General features: G+C 36.5%; 1 protein-coding gene across 3 annotated transcripts in view; it reads right to left on the bottom strand.

Moving 5' to 3' along the window:
• The window catches only part of PACRG (parkin coregulated), a 496713-nt gene that overhangs the window by 266597 nt on the left and 208000 nt on the right, over nucleotides 1–22116 (bottom strand). The gene's annotated exons all lie outside the window — the stretch shown is intronic.

The raw sequence follows: 22116 nt of genomic DNA, 5'->3' as shown, positions 1-22116 counted from the left end.
AGTGTATTCGGCTGAATTCTGGTCACTTCATGAATGTGAGGAAACCATCTGAGCCTCGAGAAAGAAGCATCTGACAGCCTTAGTGAGCACATGCCTGGAGCCCTCACAGCAGGGAATATTGCCTGTTGCCACCAGCCTGAATGGAAAATCTTATAAATCTTGGGTCACTTGGTAGAGTACTTAGAAGGCTCAGTAGTAGGGTAAAATTAGCCCACGGGAAATGCTGCCTTGGTTCTACCTGAAGCATAAAAGCAAGACCTAAAGGGAGCAGACTGCTTTCAGGTAACTTGACTGTGTTGCAGAACAAAGCTACAAGACATTTGTAGGAACCCAAAAGTAGCTAGTACCCAGCAAGTTAAGTTGACAAGGTTTTTGCGTAACAGATATACCAATAAAAAGGAAACTAAGACCCATGATGAAAAGTAAAACCAGTCAATTGAATTGACTCAGAAACAACACAGATAACAGAATTAGTAAACAAGGATATTAAAGTGGCTATTGGATTGTATTTCTTATGTCCAGGAACCTATAAGAAAGACTGGACATCTTAAGTAGAGAAGTGGAAGATATTAAAAAACAAAAAAACAAATTAGAACTTCAGAGCTGAAAAGCAGCATGTCTGAGATGAAAAAGATAGTGGAAGCAATGGCAGATTAAACATTGCAGAAAAAAGACTGACGTGCTTCAAGGTGTAGCAACAGAAAGTTTCCAAATAAAAAAAAGACAGAAAAATTTGAGCATCAGTGAGCTATGGGACAGCTTCAAACAGCTTAATACAAGTATAAGTGGAGTCCCCAAAGAGAGGGGAAAGGGGGAGGCAGAAGTAGTAGTAATGGCCGCAAATTTCCAAATTTGATGAAAACTGTAACCCACAGATCCAAGAAGCTCAATAAACCTCAAGCACAAGAACCCAAGGACAACCATGGAGGCACGTCATAATCAAATTGTTTGACACTAATGATAAAGAGAAAATCCTAAAACCAGCCAGAGAATAAAAGTTACACTTCATGTAAAACAAGATATCTTTACTCCTCAAATATATCTTTCAGAAGCAAACATTAAAAATATATGAGAAAGTACTACACTATATACTATTTCAGACATAAAAAAAATTCAGAACAGCAAAACTGCACTCCAAAAAATGTCGAAGGAAGTCAATCCAGCAGAAGGAAAATTATTCCACACAAAAACCTGTGGCTAAGAAAAGGATAGACAAGCATCGGAAACGGTAACTATATGAATAAATTTTCCCATTATTTAGGTCTTTATAAAAGATAATTGAATATTAGAAGCAAGAATAATAATAATGTCTTGTTATTGGTTTATAACATGTACAAGTAAGAGGTATAATATAACACAAACCTTAGGAGGAAAGAAATGGCAGAACGCTGTTATAATATTCTTATACTATATATTAAGTGGTATAACAGCTTTTGAAGTTTTAGCAGGACAAGTTAAAATATATACTATAAACTTTATAGCAAACACTAAAATAGAACAAAAAAATTCTGAATTAATAAGTAAGATTAAATGAAATCATAAAAAATATTTACCCAACAAAATTTTTTTAAAAAAGAAGAAAAATGGAAAAGCACAGATGGGACAAATAAAAATACAAATAGTAAGATGATAAATTAAAAAACAACCATATCATAATCATATGAAAGATAGCTATATGAAAGGAAATTAAGTTAAATTAAAAGTCAGAGCTTATTAGATTATAGAGAAGACAAGGCAAAATTCTATATAGCATCTAAAATAAAAAAACACAAAACAGCAAGTGTTGGTTAGGATGTAGAGAAATAGGAACCTTCATGTACCATTGGTGGGAATAGAAGCTGGTGTAGCCACTGTGGAAAACAGTATGGAGGTTCTTCAAAAAGTTAAAAATAGAGCTACCCTACAATCCAATAAGCACACTACTGGTTATTTAGCCCCAAAATACAAAAACATGAATTCAGTGGGATACATGCCTCCATGTGTTCATTGCATTATTATTTACAAATAGCCAATCTATGGAAGAGCCCCAAGTGTCCATCAACTGATGAACAGATAAGGAAAATGTGGCATATCTAACTCTATAATGAAATATTATTCAGCCTTAAAAAGGAATGAAATCTTGCCATTTGCAAGGACATGGATGGAGCTAGACAGTATTATGGTAAGTGAAATAAATCAGTCAGAAAAAGACAAGTATCACACAATTTCACTCCTCCGTGGTATTTAAGAAATAAAACAAGCAAAGGAGAAAAAAAAGAGATAGTTAGACAAACCAAGAAATACTCTTAACTATAGAGACCAAACACATGGTTACCTGAGGGCAGGTGGTTGGGATGATGGGTGAAATAAGTGAGGGGAGTTAAGAACACACATATCCTGATGAGCACTGAGTAATGTAAGGAACTGCTGAATCACTACATTGTACACTTGAAACTAATATAACATTGTACGTTAACTATACTGGAATTAGAACAAGAAACTTTAAAAAATGATATGCAGCCTCCCAAAAACATACTTTAAGTATAAGACACAGTAAACTAAAAGTAAAAGGCTTTATTAACATCAACAAAGTAGCTTTTAGAGCACAGGTATCTACCAGAGATAAGGAGGGTTATTTCATACTGATAAAGACGTTAATTTAGCAAGACGATAATAACAATTCCGATAACAGAGGTTCAACATACACGAAGCAGAAACTGACAGAACTGCAGGATGAATTAGAAGAAGGCATAACTATGGTTCTATTTTTGTTCGTGTTTTGCTTTGCTTTGTTTTTGACAAAGCAAAGATGTTTATTAAAAGAACATTCTCAAACCACACTGGAAAAGATGTTCACAAAGGTGGATGTGATGTAGATCAACTCTGGAATGTAGGGCCAATCCTTCCCACTCCTTGGGTGACACACACACACCCTTGTCTGCTTTATCACATGGGACCTGGTCACTCCCCTCCAATCCCCACTACAGGCTACAGGAAAACACACACGAAAAAGAATTCTCCCTGTGGCCAAGCCCCTATCAATGACATTTTCTCAATAACTTACAGAACAAGTAGACCCCAAAAAACAGCAAAGATATGGAAAACTAGATAATATTATCAATGGTTATAAATGACATCGTCAACCAATTAATCTAATTGACATTTATAGAGCACTACACCCAAATTGGTAACATGCACATTTTTTAATGTGCATAGAGAACATTTACCAAAACAGACCATATTCTGGGTCATAAAACAAGTCTCAGTAAATTTAAAAGAATTAAAGTTATACAAAGAATGCTATCTAACTGTATGAAATTAAATTAGAAATTAGTAATGGGAAAATTTCTGGAAACATCCTCAAATATTTGGAAATTAAACAAAACTTATGTTAAAGAACAAACCAAAACAACAATGTTGAAGCATTTCAATAGAATTAAAATAAACTATATCAAGGTTTGTCAGGTGCAACTAAAATAGTACTTAGAAATTTATAACAATAAAATCCCTATTAGGAAAAAAAAATGAACTATCTTAAGTCAATGACCTCAGCTTCTACCTTAAGAAATTAGGAAAAGAATAGAAAATAGAAGCCACAGTAGGAAAAACAAAGGAAATAAGAAATATGTGAATGGATTTGCATTTCCTTGAGGATTAGTGATGTTGAGCATCTTTTCATATGTCTGTTGGCCACTTGTATGTCTTCTTTGGAAGAAATGTCTATTCAGGTCCCCTGCCCATTTTTCAATTGGCTTGTTTGGGATTTTGTGTTTTTTTGGTGGTGAATGATTTAAGTTCTTTATATATTTTGGATATGAACCCCTTATTAGATATATCATTTGCAAATATTTTCTCCCATTCAGTATGTTGCCTTTTTGTTTTGTTGATGACTTCCTTCACTGGGCAAAACCTTTTTGTTTTGATGCAGTCCCAATAGTTAATTTTTGTTTTTGTTTCCCTTGTTTTAGGAGATATATCTAGAAAAACTTTGTTATGGCTGATGTCAGAGAAATTACTGCCTGTGTTCTCTCCTAGGATTTTTATAGTTTCAGGTTTCACATATAGATATTTAATCCATTTTGAGTTAATTTTTGTGTATGGTTAGAAAGTGGTCCAGTTTCATTTTTTGCATGTTGCTATCCAGTTTTCCCAGCGCCATTTATTGAAGAGATGCTCTTTTCCCCATTTTATATTCTTGCCTCCTTTTTCTTACACTAACTGACTAGATAAGCATGGTTTAATTCTGAACTCTATATTCTATTTCACTGATCTGTGTGTATATTTTTGTGCCGGTACTAGACTGTTTTGATTACTACAGCTTTGTGGTATATCTTAAAATCTGGAAATGTGATACCTCCAGTTTTGTTCTTTTTTCTCAAGATTGCTTTAGCTATCCAAGGTCTTTGTGGTTTCATATACATTTTAGTATCATTTGCTCTAGTTCTGTGAAAAATGCTGTTGATATTTTGTTAGACAAATCAAAACCACAATGAGGTATCACCTTACACTTGTCAGAATTACTAAAGTAAAAAAGACAAGAAACAACAAGTGTTGGTGAGGATGTGGAGGGCAAAGGAACCCTCATGTACTGTTGGTGGGAATGTATTTCTGTTTTTAATTTTTTAGGAACCTACATACTTTTTTCTACAGTGCCTGTATCAATTTACATTCCCACCAATATTCCCATCCAATAATTCCACTACTGGGTATTTAGCCAAAGAAAAATGAAAACACTAATTTGAAAAGACATATGCACCCTTATGTTTACTGCAGCATTATTTACAATAGCCAAGATTTGAAAGCAACCTAAGTGTCTGTCAATACATAAATGGCTAAAGATGTGGTGTATAGATACAGCTATAATGGAATATTAATCAGCCATAAAAAGGGTGAGATCTTGCCATTTGTGACAACACTGATGGATTTTGAAGGCATTCTGTTGAGAGGAATAAGTCGGACTGAGAAAGACAAATACTACATGATTTTACTAATACAAATGAATTGAATAAACAAATAGCAGAATCAGACTCATTAATATAGAGAACAAATTGATGGTTGCCAGTGGGAAGGGGGTAGGAGGGTGGACAAAACAGATGAAGGGGAATGGGAGATATAGGCTGCAAGTTATGGAATGAATGAGTCACAAGAATAAAAGGCACAGAAAAAAAAAAAAAAAGAATAAAAGGCACAGAATAGGGAATATGGTCAATGATAACTGTAATAGTGCTGTGTGATTACAGATGGTAGCTTTACTTATGGTGAACATAACATAATGTTTGGAGATTTGAATCACTATGTAGACCTGAAACTAATGTAACATTGTGTGTCAACTATAATCACAAAAAAAGAAAAGAAGAGAACTATCTGAGTGGAAATTAGTGAAATAGAAAACGTAAAAGTGATGGAGAAAATCAGTGAAACCTAAAGATGCCTCTTTGGGAAGATCAATACCATCAATTAGCCTATGACCATAAAGATCACTAAAAAAGAGAGAAGATACAAATGACCACGTAGGGGAATGAGTGGTGATACCACTGCTGACTCATCATTGTTATTCTATAGTCTTCTGTAATATTCTGAAATACTTTGTTATATTCATAATATAATAAGAGAATATTATGGAGGAAGTTTATGCCACTAAATATGACAATGTGGATGAAAGACGTATTTCTTGAAAGAGGAAAACTACTAGAGCACAGTCAAGAAGAAATAGGTAACCTGTGTTTATTTTTCAAACAAAGCCAGCATTGTTAGTCCTGTTTTAAAATTAAAAAAAAAAAATCTGAAGTATGGGAAATGAGGTAACTTGAACAAGGTCTTACAGTAGTAGTAAATGGTAGAGCCAGATCTTGTCTGCTAGGTTGACTGACAGCCCAGGCTTTTGTCTGTATACTACCACTCTAAATGAATGAACAAATGAACAAATAAAGATGTTCGCTAGGAAAGTAATTAAATTCCCATACACAGATTAAACTTATATATATGTGAAAGTACAAACATATACACTCAAATTTTATCAATGCTATATGTCACCACAAATATACTTTGTATATAATGTTACATATGTATCAGAAAAGGACACAACAAAAGCTCTGAGATTAAAATATTTTCATGTGTTAGTTTGAAAAGTAAAGACCAACCGTGACTTAAATTATAGCTAGAGAATTTTTTTCTAAGTTATACTTCAGGATCAATGAACTCTGAAACAGACTGATGGGTTATTATTTTTTTAAGCATGAGTTAATGATCCAGTTGGAATGGTTAGCCGGCTATTAAGTAAGTCCAAGTGGAAAGGGCAATCATGTGAACCTAATTTGAATCTTGGTCTGCTTTTATTAGCTGGGGAAATTATCTAACCATTCTAAAGTTCTGTCTCAGGATATGTAAAAATGGGGTTGGCAATGTTATATTAAATAAATATTGTGATGATTAGGGCTAATTTATTTAAGGCACCTAATCTAGGAGTGTCTGGGTTGCACAGTCAGATAAGCATCCCACTCTTGGCTTCAGCTCAGGTCATGATCTTAGGGTCACGATATTAATACCCATTGGGTTCCATGCTCAGCATAGAGTCTACTTGAGACCCTCTCTCCCTCTCCTTCTGCTCCTCCCTTCACCTCCAGTGCTCTCTCTCTTTCTCAAATAAATAAACAAATATTAAAAAAAAAATAAAATAAATAAGACACCTAGCCTAGTGGCAAATGGAGGAAAGGAGGACATAAATAACAACTATGGTTGTCATTGTTGCTGTAATCAGTGTTAGACTTCATTGAGGCCATTCTATCTGTGGCTGTTGATTAACAAAATAATTTCTGGGAAGAAGATGGGAGTAAGAGAGAGAGACAATAATTAAGGAAAAAGACAATAATATTCAGCAACAAGTGAATATAGGAAAAAAGTGAGATTTGAATTAGAAATAATTCCTTTCTCATCTCCTGCTACTTTTACTTTTGCAGATTCTTCCAGCACATATCATTTCTAATTCCACTCTTGTACTGCAAACAAACTCAATTTTCTCTCCCTTTCATCACTGATATTTGGAAAGCAAGAATTAAAATTCAAATGCTTATAGTAACTACACAAGTAAAGTGCATCATAAAAGCAGGCAGTGTCTTGTTCTTTCCCCACAGACATATTTTATTTGTGTATCTATCAACAAGGTGATTATTCACTTCCACGCCAAAATTTGTTCTTTCTCATCTTTCTGGCAACGTGTGGCTCACCCAATCTGGGTTCATACAAATATTTCTCTCCTTTAAGAAAAACAATAATGCAAATAGGGTAATTAACATAACTGGTTTTAGACTACCATGGTGGACTTAGTAGGAACCCATGGGAATGCAGAAAACAAGGAAGGTATTACTTGACTCCAGACATTTATTGACACACAAGAATATAAAGCTTGGTATTGTCAGACCTCGCAGTGCTCAAGAGAAGCCAAAGATTTGGATGTGAAAATTCTCCATTTGTAAATGTGTCACAAAAAACAATTACTCAGGCTTATCAAACCCATCTAAGTGCTGGATCCAGCTGTCAGGCCTCCAGGTTATGACTCCTTATTATAGAGGAGCTAAATTTCCCTAGTACTTGATGCTCACTGCTGGGTAGGCCTACCTAATAAATCAAATAGAGTTTGATGACAAGAAAAAGCCTCTGCAAAGGAATAAATATCCATTTATAGTCTCTTGGTTGTCTGTAGTGATAATCTCCTCTATTCATTTGTCAACAAACAGAATTTCCCCTGAATCCTCAACCAAACTGTTTTAAAAGGGGGAGACATTTCTTTCATCCATTTAATCACCCATCCAAAGACTATTTTTTGAGCATCTACCATGATCAAGTCATTGTGGGCAACACCAAGATATTTAAAATATAGTTGCTGCTCTCCAAAGTTCTCTTCTCTCTCTCTTTCTCTTTATTTTTTAAACCTAAAAAGATATTTTCTAAAATCATTCTGTTGTTTGGCTCAAATAATCTTTCTTTACCTCCCTCTCTTTTACTCCATACATGCATACATGACATCAGAGAACTTGCTAAGGGTTAGATGTAGGGAGGGGTCAAAGACATACTAGTGAATCTTACTGCTGGTCAGTTCAGAAACTTTTCCATGGAAAATCTTAACTAGAAACAAGCAGACATGGCAAGTCAGAAGCAGCTCCCAAACCACCATGGTTCTGTATGACACACTCCACAAGCATTAATTTGTTGTCATCTACATGGGTCTATAATGTATAATATGGATCAACCTACATGACTTTTTAATTAAAAGTTCTGAAGATTTCTTACTTCCAAATAAATGATCACAATATTTTGATGTCATTCTGAAAAATGTGCCTTTATTCAGGGATAGCAGATAGGGTACAGAATGCTTTCAAGATCACAGCTAGGATTTTTTCATTTCATTTACAACTTACTGCAGTGATTAAAGCAGGTTGCCTAACTCTCTTTAAACACATAGTTTTATGCATAATAGGGTAATTATATTAAATGAGTATGCTATCAGCGGACTTCTTGGTTGAGTGAGTTTTCTTGGACTAAACAAATGCCATAATGTATATTATGAGGTTCTGTCTTGGCACATTAGGCCAGAATTTAATCACCTGGCATAAAAGTTATCAACAAAATTTTATCAAGGTAACTTCGCTTTATTCTCTTGTGTGAATAACTTTCCACTGATCAAGCTCCCAAACCCGCAAACAAGACCAAATAATGAAGTCAAATTCCACCAAAAATCAAATGCAGCAGAGGTAATTTCTTTAAGTAGTCACTGTGTCTTAGGAATAAGAACTGGTATCATGTCCTTGGGAAAACTGCTCATTTCCAATTTATAAAACAGAGATTGAGTGGTATCAGAAGTTATCCACAGACGACCGTTTTCCTCTCCTTTTCTTCTCTTTGATTTGGTCTGATGGCTCTTAAACCTGTTAGTTCTGCTTTCTATTTATTGACTGTCACTCCCACCTCATTAAAAAAAAGTCTTCGTTTGGCCTAGTTCTCATGCTATGTTATCATGGCTAGTCTGGGGAATATGCAAATATTTAAAACTGCGAGCACGGTGGAGAAAACAGGGCTTTTTGAATTCTAAGTTCCATACGTCCTCACTCTACCCCCTGTCTTTGGAGAATGGCTGTATTGTTCGTTACTCCATGGAGACCCATTTCTTCCTTGTTCAGTTTCATTAACTCTTTCGAAAATGCATAAAATCAGTTCCTGAACAGTGACTATCCCATCTATTTAAAAGTTCAGCCTGGCCTGTAGGATCTAGGGATCTCAGCTCTTGGGTCCCACTGAGGTCTTTGCAGAACCCACAAACCTCCAATCCCTCGCCAGGGCCCCTGCATATCCTACCACCTCTGCTGAGAAGGCTCACTTCTTCTTTCTGTCAAATCCTTGCCTCTCCTCCAGAAATTGGGACCATCAGTGTCTCTGGAAGCACTTGCTGGCAGCTCCCAAAGCTGGGTTATAGGAGCCCTCCCATGTGTTCTAGAAGCCCCAGTCTCAGCACTAATCTCACTGAACGGTAGGTGATTTAATACTTGTCTCTTTCCTCACTGAACTGTAAGCTTCTGAGGGTAGACACTGCAATATTCACCGTTGTAGTCTCAGTACCTACATAGCTCCTAGAGCATAGTATGGTCAATAGAAACTCTTAAAGAAAATAAATGAACAGTGTTATGAACTAACAATAATGTGAATTACCATTTGCTGAGCTCCTGCACAGCCAGGGGGCTCCCTTACGTATGATATATGTATATCTCAGAACAACCTCATTTACCAGATGAAGGCAGTGAGATGAGGAAAAGTCAAGATACACAGCCAGGGACACACACTGAGAAAAGCCAGATCTAAGTCCAGTTTAAGTCCAGATCAGCTTAACATCAAAGACTCCAAATACTACTAAGTAAGGAGCCCAAGGTGCCCTCTTGGGTTGGATGAGCAGTTCTGCTCTTTAAGGAAGCTGTGCGGAGTGGCATGGTGTGGGGAAGGCCAGTGGGAAGTGGTCCCATCAGCATCGTCAAAAGGGGACTTCTGGGAAAGCCTTCACTGGTCACAAAAACAGAAAGGGCAGAGGCCAAGGTGAGGTCGGGCCTTCCAAGGACCTACATGGGGACCAAAAGGTTGACTGGGCATTGCCTACTGACAGATGCAGCAGATCCCATTAAGAGACTGCCAGGTTTGGAACGGAAGAAGAAAAATCCAGCAGGGGTGGCCTGGACTAATGTTGTTCAGTTCACTGTGATCTCAGATTTGTTACCCAATACAGGGATCTTAATGATCAGACTCCTCTAAATGGAATTCAGCTTACAGCTTACTCTTTTGCAATCCATCTAAATGAATTCAACCATAGGATGCTGCAAGTTCATCCAACTGGAGGTTTCTAGTACAATTATAAGTTGTAAAATTAATACCAATGTAGGCATTTGTGTTTATAATTACATTTCATAATTCATGTTCCTAAGGAAAACTGTAGGTTTGCATGTCCTCTTGTAGCATTCTAAATGAAGGATTCCATGCTAAAGACTGCAGAATACCAGGGCAGGCCCTAAATCACCAGGATTAATTATATTATACTCAGAAATCATGAAAAACTAAGGTTAAAGTAAAGCTTGCAAGAAAATTAGTCATGTTTAGTGGATTAAACCTTGCATGGGAACAGGAGACTTCATATATAAACACAATCTTTGGGATGCCCGGGTGGCTGAGTTGGTTAAGTGTCCAACTCTTGATTTCAGCTTAGGTCATGATCTTGGGGTTGTGAAATTAAGTCCCAGACTTCGTGCTGAACATGAAGCCTGCTTTAGATTCTCTCTCTCTTTCACACCCTCTGTCCCCCGACCCTCCATGTTCTCTCTTTCTCTCTCTAAAAATTAAAATAAACACAATGTTTATAATTAACATGTTTTACCCTATGGAATGCTAATCTTCTTTAAGAAAGGAAATTTTGTGTGTTCCTAAAATGTTAAGTAAATATATAGAAAGCTAAGCCAATTTTATTTTTGAATTTTCATTGTGTTTAATCCGAATTAAGTTTGTTGAGGGTCTGAACAGTTAGGTGAGCAATGAATACCCAATCTTTTATTGAGCTTTCACTGATGAGTTTGGACTTTGGCAAACATCTGTTAATACAGGTTTCAATCACAATACCTAAATCTCATAGGCCAATAAACAGCTTGAGAGCCTTACAGTACTTCACACATACAGGTGCTCAAAAGTAACTGCAGAGTTAATGAAGGTAGGTTCCATAACCCATCTCATGCTAAGGTCGGTGTGTGTCCCTCTAGGATCTGCATTCAGAGACTATCAGTTCTGATGAGAGGTGAATGACACCTTGACTGCTTCCTACCAAACAGAATGGATCTCCCAGTAATTTTATTATAACCTTTTATTTATATTTATTTCCAGACTGTTCCAGGATAATCCTTCCATAACCCCAACTATTGGCTAATTAAGGTCAAAGTGGTTTTGCTCTGATCATATAAGTAATTAAAAATGCCATATTTCCCCCTATTCTTTCTGCAAGTGTGAATCCCTGCTCAGTAGGAAATCATGTGAATTCTTTACTCTTTGGGTGTGGGAAAGCAGACTGGTGCTTCTACGGTTGGCAGTGCCCCACATACAGAATGCAAAGTGCAGTTGGCAACTGATCCAGAGCTGTGTCTATTAAGGAACGAACAAGTACTCACCAATAGGGGTTGTAACACCAAGTTACACATTTTGGAGGAACACCATTAGTTCCCCTAATTGACTTCCCATGCAACATTTATTCTAAATGATATTTAGTCTCATAAATGTATAGGAAGAAAATTGAAATAATATAAATGACATTTATGTTATCTTGGGATGAAAGAAACACTCCTAAGCATGCCTCCCAAAGCAGAAATTACAAAGATTGCTTCATTTTACTATTAAATGTTGCTACATTTAAAAAGTGTATCTGCAATATGAGAGAAAATATTTCATACACTTAATACAGGGCGAGTTCTTATAAAAAAAGGAAAGAAATAGCATGCTATGAGAGAAAAATGGACAAAGCCTTCTACATCCTCAATATGACATGTGGAATATTTTAGAAATAATTTTTATCTTAATTTTTTAAAATTTCAAGTTTTTGTTTAAATTTTAGTTTATATATATATATATATATATATATATATAAATATTTTATTTATTTATTTGACAGATGGAGATCACAAGCAGGCAGAGAAGCAGGCAGAGATAGAGGAGAAAGCAGGCTCCCCACTGAGCAGAGAGCAGAGATCCTAGGACGCTGGGATCAAGACCTGAGCTGAAGGCAGAGGCTTTAACCCACTGAGCCACCCAGGTGCCCCTAAATTTTAGTTAATTTTTTTTTTTAGATTTTATTTATTTATTTGACAGACAGAGATCACAAGTAGGCAGAGAGGCAGGCAGAGAGAGAGAGGAAGGGAAGCAGGCTCCCTGCTGAGCAGAGAGCCCGATGCGGGGCTCGATCCCAGGACCCTGAGACCATGACCTGAGCTGAAGGCAGAGGCTTAACCCACTGAGCCACCCAGGCGCCCCAAATTTTTATAGTGCAATATTAGTTTCAGGAGTAGAATTAATGATTTTTCACCAGCACAAGTACCCTCCTTAATACCCAACACCTATTTAATACTCGCCCCACCCACCTCCCCTTCTGCAACTCTCAGTTTGTTCCCTAGCATTAGGAGTCGCTTATAGTCTGCCTCCCTCTCTTTTTTTCCCTTCCCTGTGATCATCTATCTTGTTTCCTAATTCTACATATGACTGAAATCATATGGTATTTGTCTTTCACTGCCTTTTTTGTTTAGCATAATACACTAGATCCATTCATGTTGTTGCAAATGGCAAGATTTCATTCTTTTGAATGGTTGAGTTATATTCCATTATATAATATATATATTATATTATGTATAATATATATTGTGTGTATATATACACACACACACACACACACACATATATACACATCTTCTTTATTCAGTCATCAATCAATTGACAACTGGGCTCTTTCCATAATTTGGCTGTCGTTGATGATGCTGCTATAAACATCAGGGTGCATGTGCCCCTTCCAGTCAGAATTTTTGTATCCTTTGGATAAATATCTAGTAGTGCAATTGCTGGGTCATAGGGTAGTTCTACTTTTAACTTTCTGAGGAATCTCCATATTGTTTTTCATAGTGGTTGCACCAGTTTGCACTCCACCAACAGTGTAAGAAGGTTCCCTTTTCTCCTCAACTTCACCAACATCTGTTGTCCACTTTGGTGTTAATTTCAGCCATTCTGACACGTGTGAGGATCACACCTCATTGTAGTTTTAATTTGTGTTTCTCCGATGATGAGTAGTGCTGAACATCTTTTCATGTGTTTGTTACTCGTTTGTATGTCTTCTTTGGAAAAATGTCTAATCATGTCTTTTGCCCATTTCTTAACTGGATTATTTGTTTTTCAGGTGCTGAGTTTGATAAGTTCTTTATAGATTTTGGATATGAACCTTTTATAAGAAATGTAATTTGAAAATATCTTTTCCCATTCTATAGGTTGTCTTTTAGTTATGTTGACTGTTTCCTTTACTGTGCAGAAGCTTTTTATTTTGATGAAGTCCCAATAGTTCATTTTTGCTTTTGTTTCCCTTGCCTCTGGAGACATGTCTGGTAAGAAGCTGTGACAGCCAATGTCAAAGAGGTTGTTGCCTTTGTTCTCCTCTAGGATTTTGATGGTTTCCTATCACACATTTAGGTCTTTCATCCATTTTGAATTAATTTTGTGTATAGCATAAGAAATGGGTCCAAAAAAAGAGAAATGGGTCCAGCTTCACTTTTCTGCATGTTGCTGTCCAGTTTTCCCAGCACCATTTGTTGAAAAAAACTATTTTTTTTTTCTATTGGATATTCTTTCCTGCTTTGTCAAAGTTAAGTTGACCATATATTTGGAGGTCCGTTTCTGGGCTCTCTGTTCTATTCCATTGATCTATGTATGCTTCTGCTTTTGTGCCAGTACCATACTGTCTTGATCACTAGAGCTTTGAAATATAGCTCGAAGTCCAGAATTTTGAGCCTCCTTGCTTCTCTTTTTCAAGATTGCTTTGGTTTTTCAGTGTCTTTTTTGGTTCCATACAAATTTCATGGCTCCATATCAAATTTTAGGATTGTTTGTTTTAGCCCTGTGAAAAATGCTGGTGGTGTTTTGATAAGGATTGCATTGAATGTATAGACTGCTTTGGGTAGCATAGACATTTTAACAATACTTGTTCTTCCAATCCATGACCACTGGATGTTTTCCATTTCTTTGTGTTAGCTTCAGTTTCTTTCATAAGTGTCTATAGTTTCAGCATACAGATCTTTTACCTCTTTGGTTAGGATTATTCTTAGGTATCTTATGGATTTTGGTGCAACTGCAAGTGGGACTGATTCCTTGCTTTCTCTTTCTGTTGCTTCATTATTGGTGTATAGAAATAAAACAAATTTCTGTACATTGATTTTGTATCCTGCAACTTTACTGAATTTGTGTATCAATTCTGGCAATTTTTTGTTGGAGTCTTTTGGATTTTTCTACAGAGTATCATACCATCTGCAAAGAGTGAAAATCTGACTTCTGCCTTGCTTATTTGGATGCCTTTGATTTCCTTTTGTTGCCTGATTGCTGAAGCTAGGACTTCTAGGACTATGTTAAATAACAGTGGTGAATGTGGACATCCCTGTATTGTTCCTGAACCCCCTTTCCCTAGAGGAAAAGCTTTCAGTTTTTCCCAATTGCGGATGATATTAGCTGTGGGTCTTTCATATATGACCTCTTTGTGATGTTGAGGTATGTTCCCTCTGTCCCTACTTTGTTGAGGGTTTTGATCAAGCATAGTTGCTGTACTTTGTCAAATGCTTTTTCTGCATCTATTGAGAGGATCATATGGTTCTTATCTTTTCTTTTATTAATGTGGTGTATCACGTTGATTGATTTGCAAATATTGAACCACCCTTGCAGCCCAGGAATAAATCCCACTTGATCGTGGTGAATAACTCTTTTAATGTACTATTGGATTTGATTTGCAAGTATCTTTTTGAGAATTTTTGCATCTGTGTTCATCAGGGATATTGGCCTATAATTCTCTTTTCCAGACAGGCCTACCTCAGGAAACAAGAAAAATCTCCAATGCACAACCTGATTTTACACCTATCTCAATTTTTTCAAATAGGAATTTTGCAAAAAATATTACAACTGTCTGTTCATAGTCAACCTTTAAGAAAGTAAGGATAAACAAGACCAAAGAAAGGCAAGCCCTGTGATGGTTGGAACATATCCCTACAGAGGACATTCCTACTCTGGGAACTTGAGTCTAAGTTATGGATAGCACAAAGACAGAAAACAAGTCTTTGAGTCCACAAGTCGGGCAGGGGCTCCTACTTGAAGCCCAGACCCCCAAAATACCACACCCTTAGTGAAACAGCCAATTAGAAACAATCTACTTCTGTGAGAGAGAACAATGATGATTGTAACAACCACAGCCCACATTTAATTAACACTTACTACAACCTTAAAACATACTTCCAAGCTCTTTCCATATTAGCTCATTTAATTTTCACAACAACACTATACACTAAGTATATTACTATGCCAATTTTACCATTCAGAAAATGAACGCCCAGAGAGGTTAAATAATTATTTTAAGAACACATTGTTAGTGAGTATGGGATTCAGGCAGTCTGGCTACAAGAAGATAGAGAAAAGGAGAAAAGTATCTCCTAGCAAGGAATTAGCATCCAGGAAACATAGAAAACTCCTTTAAATCAATAAGAAAATGATAAACAACTCTAGAGAAACTGGGCAGAGGATATTAACAGGCAATTCTTAGAAGAGAAAATATGCACTGCTAAATAAACACAGGAGAAGACACCCAACATGAGAAATGTAGATTAAAAGTCTGACAGTGGGCGCCTGTGTGGCTCAGTCCTTAAGTGTCTGCCTGCAGCTCAGGTCATGATTCTACAGACCTGGGATTGAGCCCCGCGTCGGGCTCCTTGCTCAGCAGGAAGCCTGCTTCTCCCTCTCCCGCTCCCCCTGCTTGTGTTCCTTCTCTCGCTGTGTCTGTGTCAAATAAATAAATAAAATCTTAAAAAAAAAAAGTGTGACAGTATAAGGGCACCTAGGTGGCTCGGTCAGTTAAGGGTCCGACTCTTGATTTCGGCTCAGGTCATGATCTCAGGCTCACGGGATGGAGCCACAGCTGGAGTCCCATATGGAGCTCTGGGCTCATTGCAGAGGTTGCTCCAGATTCTCCCACTCTCCTTCTGCCCCTCCTCCTGCTCACTCTCTTTCTCTTTCTCTCTAAAAATAAAAATAAATAAAAATTATTTAAGAGTCTGACAGTGTCACATATTGGCCAACATGAGGAAAAATGGAGACTTATTCTTGGCTGATTCAGATGGAGACTGAAATGACTTTAAAGAACATTGTGGCAGTATCTGAAAGACTTCATCTAAAGTTTTCTTTACTACTGTCTTGCTTTCAAGATCCACGCCATAGCGTCACCTCCTCTAGGAAGCCTGTCGTGAATCTAGGCATTCACAATGACACTACAGTCCTCAGTTTCCTATGTCATTCTACTACTCACTGGAATGAATGATTCGCCGCCTTCTGCTGGTGGTTTTCATCTGCTGCCTAAGTGCCAGGGTGATACGGTTTTCTGCTTTTTAATTCTCAACATCTGAGTAGAAGCTAAATAAATGTTGCTGGTTTGAGTATGAAAAGGACCAATGTAACCAAATAAACCATATTTTGTTTCATTAGCATATGTCAGATGCATTCTGACAACCCAATTATAGTGAGCAAAACATATCTTAGGGCAAACAGACCTTTACTATTTTTGCTTTATGTAGATTTGTTCTATATTTTCTTGAAATTAAAATTGAGCATGACATATTTTCTGAAGAAGAGTAAGAAAATGAATTACTGTTCATTAATGTCAAGTTTTATCTTTATCAAATCAATTTTAAAAACCATGTTCATTCTATTGAACATCCCAAAATGACAAAGGCCTAAGGCTCTAACTGACTTTTGATAAACATATGACTGAATCATTAGAATGTTTCAGTTTATTGTATAAAACCTATGTACTAAGAAGTTATTAAGAGAGACAACATAATCTGTCTCTGGAGTTTAAGGATTACCGGTGACTCCTGCTATTACTTATATATGGGTGACTCTCAAATCCACATTGAGCCTTGGTCTCTGGACACATATTCTTTCCCTGTAATTTTCTTTCTTTTTAACTTCTAGTTATAAAAGTTATGCGTGCTCTTGGTAGAGAAGAACTCAAAAATAAAGAAAGTTAAAAGTGAGTAGGTCTGTGATACTACTAGCAGGAGTTGAGACACTATTAATACTCTGATATGTGATTAGTCTGGTCTTATTTATATAACATTTTACAAGGTCAAAGCCCTACTGTGTATATAATTTTAATGCATGATTTAAAAAAATTTGGCGGAAGTATTTCTTTTGTTAATGTACTTTGTTAACACACTGTTTTTAATTGCTACACAATATTCCACTGAATGCATTCATCATAATTTATTTTACTTTCCCCTACTTTGGCGGGGCGTGTTTTGTTTTCCCTCTTTTTCTGTTTTCTCTAGGTTATAGGCTATATCCTGCAATGAACATCTTTGTAAATAATGATTTTTTGTGTCTATTTTGGATCAAAGTGCATAATGAATTTTCTATATTTGGGTTGAAGGACATGTACATTTTACCAAATTACTTTTCATCATCTCCATCCTGGGACCAGAAAATGGTGATTTACTGTATCTTTGTCAATACTGAATGCTATCATCACCAGCCACCACAAGAATGATCTGCTGGATATCCTAAGGGTCCCTCCAAACAAACATGTTCAGTGTGAAACCTCTTACCCCACCTCTCCTGCATTTGCTGTGTGACGAAAAACATCACCATCTGCCTGGTTTAGAGGTCAGGGCTGCAGTGTCATCTTTGCACCAGATCTTTCTTATCGTCCACAACCATGAAAACAAGGTCCTGCCTGGAATCTGAATCCGTCTCTCCCTCTGCATTCAAGCTGTCACTGTTGGGTTCAAGAACTTGGCTACTTTCAATTGGTCTGTTAAAAAGTTTATTGATTTTTTTTCATTGCATAACTAATCCATGTTTAGAGAAATGTACCAGACACTGCAATGTAAAAAGAAACTACCAATAGTCAACTCTTGGGAGCTTCCACCTTACTATTTTGGTTTATCTCCTTCTAGGATTTTTCTCACACATAATTCTATGACATTAGCCACAATCAAACAATACTCATGCTTTTCTGTTTTGTGCTTTTTTAAAATTATAGCTTGATAACTTCCTAGTATTATCAAAACCTATTTGTAATGATTCCTTAACTATTTCCCTAACTATTTCTAATGATTTCCCCAAGTACTCAGCATTTTAATGACTATCGTCCATAAAGGTTTTTCAGTAGATTCAGTTGTTTCCTTTGGATAAACTCCTGGAAATGTGATTATTCCATCAAAGTCTATAAGTATTTTAATGATTAACTATTTCTATCTATTTTCTATGTCATAGTTACATTTACCTTCTGTAGAAAATAGCTCATTGGGTCACTTCCCTCCCCAGAACAGTTACGTGTCTGGTCACTCATACCCAGAAACAAAATCTAAACTCTTCACTTGCCATTAGAAAACCCTGAAGTGCAGATGCATTTGTGTCCCCAGCTTCACTGCTTACATCTTCTTAACTCAGCACCCTAGCGTCCCACTGTGGGGAACTATTCTTTATTCTTCAAATATGCTTCTTTAACCTCGCTCCTATCTCTGAAGACTTACCTCCCCCTCCCTTTTCCCCGACGAAAACCTTATTTTTTTAAAACAAAAAGTTTAGGTTCATAGCAAAATTGAGAGGAAGGCATGAAGGTTATTCATATCCCTTCTATCACAACACATGCCCAGACTTCTCCATTATCAACACATCCCCTTAGAGGATACATTTCTTATACTTGATGAGCCTACACTGATATACCATAACTGCCCAAAGACCATAGTGTACATTATGGTGCAGTCTTAGTGTTGTATAGTCTATGGACTTGGACAAATGGATAATGACATCCAGTCATCATTATAGAATCATGTATTTCCATTGCTCTAAAAATCATCTGTGCTCTGTCTGTTCTTCCCATCCCACCCACCCAACCCTTAGCAACCACTGCTCCTTTACTGTCTTCATCATTTTGTCATTTCCAGAATGTCATGTAGTTGGAATCACATAGTATGTAGCCATTTCAGATTGGCTTTAGTAATATACATCTACGTTTCCTCCATGTCTTCTTATGGTTTGATAGTTAATTTCTTTTTTGTACTAAATAACATTTCATTGTCTGAATTTACTACAGCTTATTTATCCATTTACTTACTGAAGGATGTCTTGGTTGCTTCTAAGATTTGGTAATTGTAAATAAAACTGCTATAAACCTCCACATACAGGTTTTTGCATGGACGTAAGTTTCAAGTCCTTTGGATAAATAGGACTAGTATTACTTGGATCATATGGTCAGAGTATATTTAGTTTTGTAAGAAACTGCCAACCTATCTTCCAATGTGGCTGCACCATCTCGTACCACCACGAATAAATGAGAGTTCCTATTGCTCCATATCCTTGCCAGCATTTGGTATTGCCAGTGTTTTGGATTTTGGGCATTCTAATATGTGTATGGTTCTATCTCATTATTGTTTCAATTTGTATTTCCCCGATGACATATGATGCGGAGAAACTTTTCATATGCGTATTTACCATCCGTATATCTACTTGGTTGAGATGTCTACTAAGATATTTGGTCCATTCTTTGAGTTCTTTATTATTATCTTGTTGTTGAGTTTTAAGAGTTTTTATATATATTTTGGATAGTGGCCTTTCATCAGATGTGTCTTTTGCTAATACTTTCTCCCAGTTTGCGGCTTATCTCTTCATGATCTTGTTATTATCTTTTGCAGAGCACATTGGACCAGATGGACCTCATAGATATATACGGAACATTCCACCCTAAAACAACAGAATACTCATTCTTCTCAAGTGCACATGGAACCTTCTCAAGAATAGACCACATACTGGGTCACAAATCAGGACTCAACCGATACCAAAAGACTGAGATTATTCCCTGCACATTCTCAGATCACAGTGCTTTGAAACTGGAGCTCAATCACAAGGAAAAGTTCAGAAGGAACTCAAACACCTGGAAGCTAAAGACCACCTTGCTTAAGAATGCTTGGATCAACCAGGAGATCAAAGAAGAACTTAAACAATTCATGGAAACCAATGAGAATGAAGACACTTCAGTCCAAATCCTATGGGATACAGCAAGGCGGTCCTAAGGGGGAAATATATAGCCATCCAAGCCTACCTCAAAAAATTTGAAAAATCCAGAATACACCAGATGTCTCTACACCTTAAAGAACTGGAGAATCAACAACAAATGAAACCAACTCCACACGTAAGAAGGGAAATAATCAAGATTAGAGCAGAGATCAATGAGGTAGAAACCAAAGATACAGTAGAACGTATCAATGAAACTAGAAGCTGGTTTTTTAAAAGAATCAATAAGATCGATAAACCATTGGCCACACTAATCCAAAAGAAAAGAGAGAAAGCCCAAATTAATAAAATTATGAATGAAAAAGGAGAGATCACAACTAACACCAAGAAAGTAGAAACAATCATCAGAATTTATTATCAACAGTTATATGCCAATAAGCTAAGCAACCTAGATGAAATGGATGCATTCCTAGAAAACTATAAACTCCCAAAATTGAACCAGGAAGAAATTGACAACCTGAATAGATCGATATCTAGTAATGAGATTGAAGCAGTGATCAAAAACCTCCCAAAAAACAAGAGCCCAGGACCTGACGGATTCCCTGGGGAATTCTACCAAACTTTCAAAGAAGAAATAACACCTATTCTCCTAAAGCTGTTTCAAAAAATTGAAGCAGAAGGAAAACTTCCAGACTCTTTATGAAGCCAGCATTACCCTTATCCCCAAACCAGGCAAAGACCCTACCAAAAAGGAGAATTTCAGACCAATATCACTGATGAATATGGATGCTAAGATTCTCAACAAGATCCTAGCAAACAGGATCCAATAGCACATTAAAAAGATTATCCACCATGAGCAGGTGGGATTCATCCCTGGGTTACAAGGATGGTACAACATTCGCAAAACAATCAATGTGATAGAACAAATCAATAAGAGAAGAGAGAAGAACCACATGGTCCTCTCAATTGACGCAGAGCAGAAGTTTTAAATTTTAATGAAATACAGCTTATCAATTATCTCTTTCATGGATTATATCTTCAGTGTTATATCTAAAAGTCATCACTATAGCCAAAGTCATCTAGGTTTCCTTCTATATTATCTTGTAGTAGTTTTATGCTCTTGCATTTTAAATATAGGCTTATGATCCATTCTGAGTTAATTTTTGCACAAGGTGAATGTCTATGTCTAGATTCTTTTTTTTTTTTTTTTTTTTTTTGCATGTGGATGTCCATTTGTTCCAGCACCCTATGTTAAAGGGACTCTTTTTGTTTCCACGGTGTTGCCTTTCCTCCTTTGTCAAAGATCTCTTGACAGTATGTCATGGGGTCTATTTCTGGGCTCTGTATTCTGTTACACTGATCCATTTGTCTACTCTTTCCACACTGTCTTGATTACTATAGCTTTATAGTAAATCTTGATATAGGGTGGTGTCAACCCTCCAACTCTCTCCTCTAATACCGTGTTGGCTATTCTGGGTCCATATATACTTTAGAAAAAGATGGTTGAGTCCATAAAATAACTTTCTAAGATTTAAATTGGGATTGTATTGCATCTGTAGGTCAAGTTAGGAAAAACTGATATCTTGATGACATTGAGTCTTCCTGTCCATGCACATGAAATATCCCTCTATTTATGTAGTGCTTCTTTGATTTTGTTCATCAGAGTTTTGTAGTTTTCCTCCTATAGATCTTGTACATATTCTGTTAGATTTATACCCAAGTGTTTCATTTTTTGGTAGTGATCCCTTTTCTTCTCTGTTCAGTTAAATCTCTCCTTCAAAGCCCAAGATATCTCCTCAGTGAAATTTATCCTAAATTCTTTCTCAA

The sequence above is a fragment of the Lontra canadensis genome, unplaced genomic scaffold (assembly GCF_010015895.1).
Source record: "Lontra canadensis isolate GAN:19392208 unplaced genomic scaffold, GSC_riverotter_1.0 scaffold97, whole genome shotgun sequence".
Classification (NCBI taxonomy): Eukaryota; Metazoa; Chordata; class Mammalia; order Carnivora; family Mustelidae; genus Lontra; species Lontra canadensis.
This window is presented reverse-complemented; position numbering and strand designations above follow the sequence as displayed.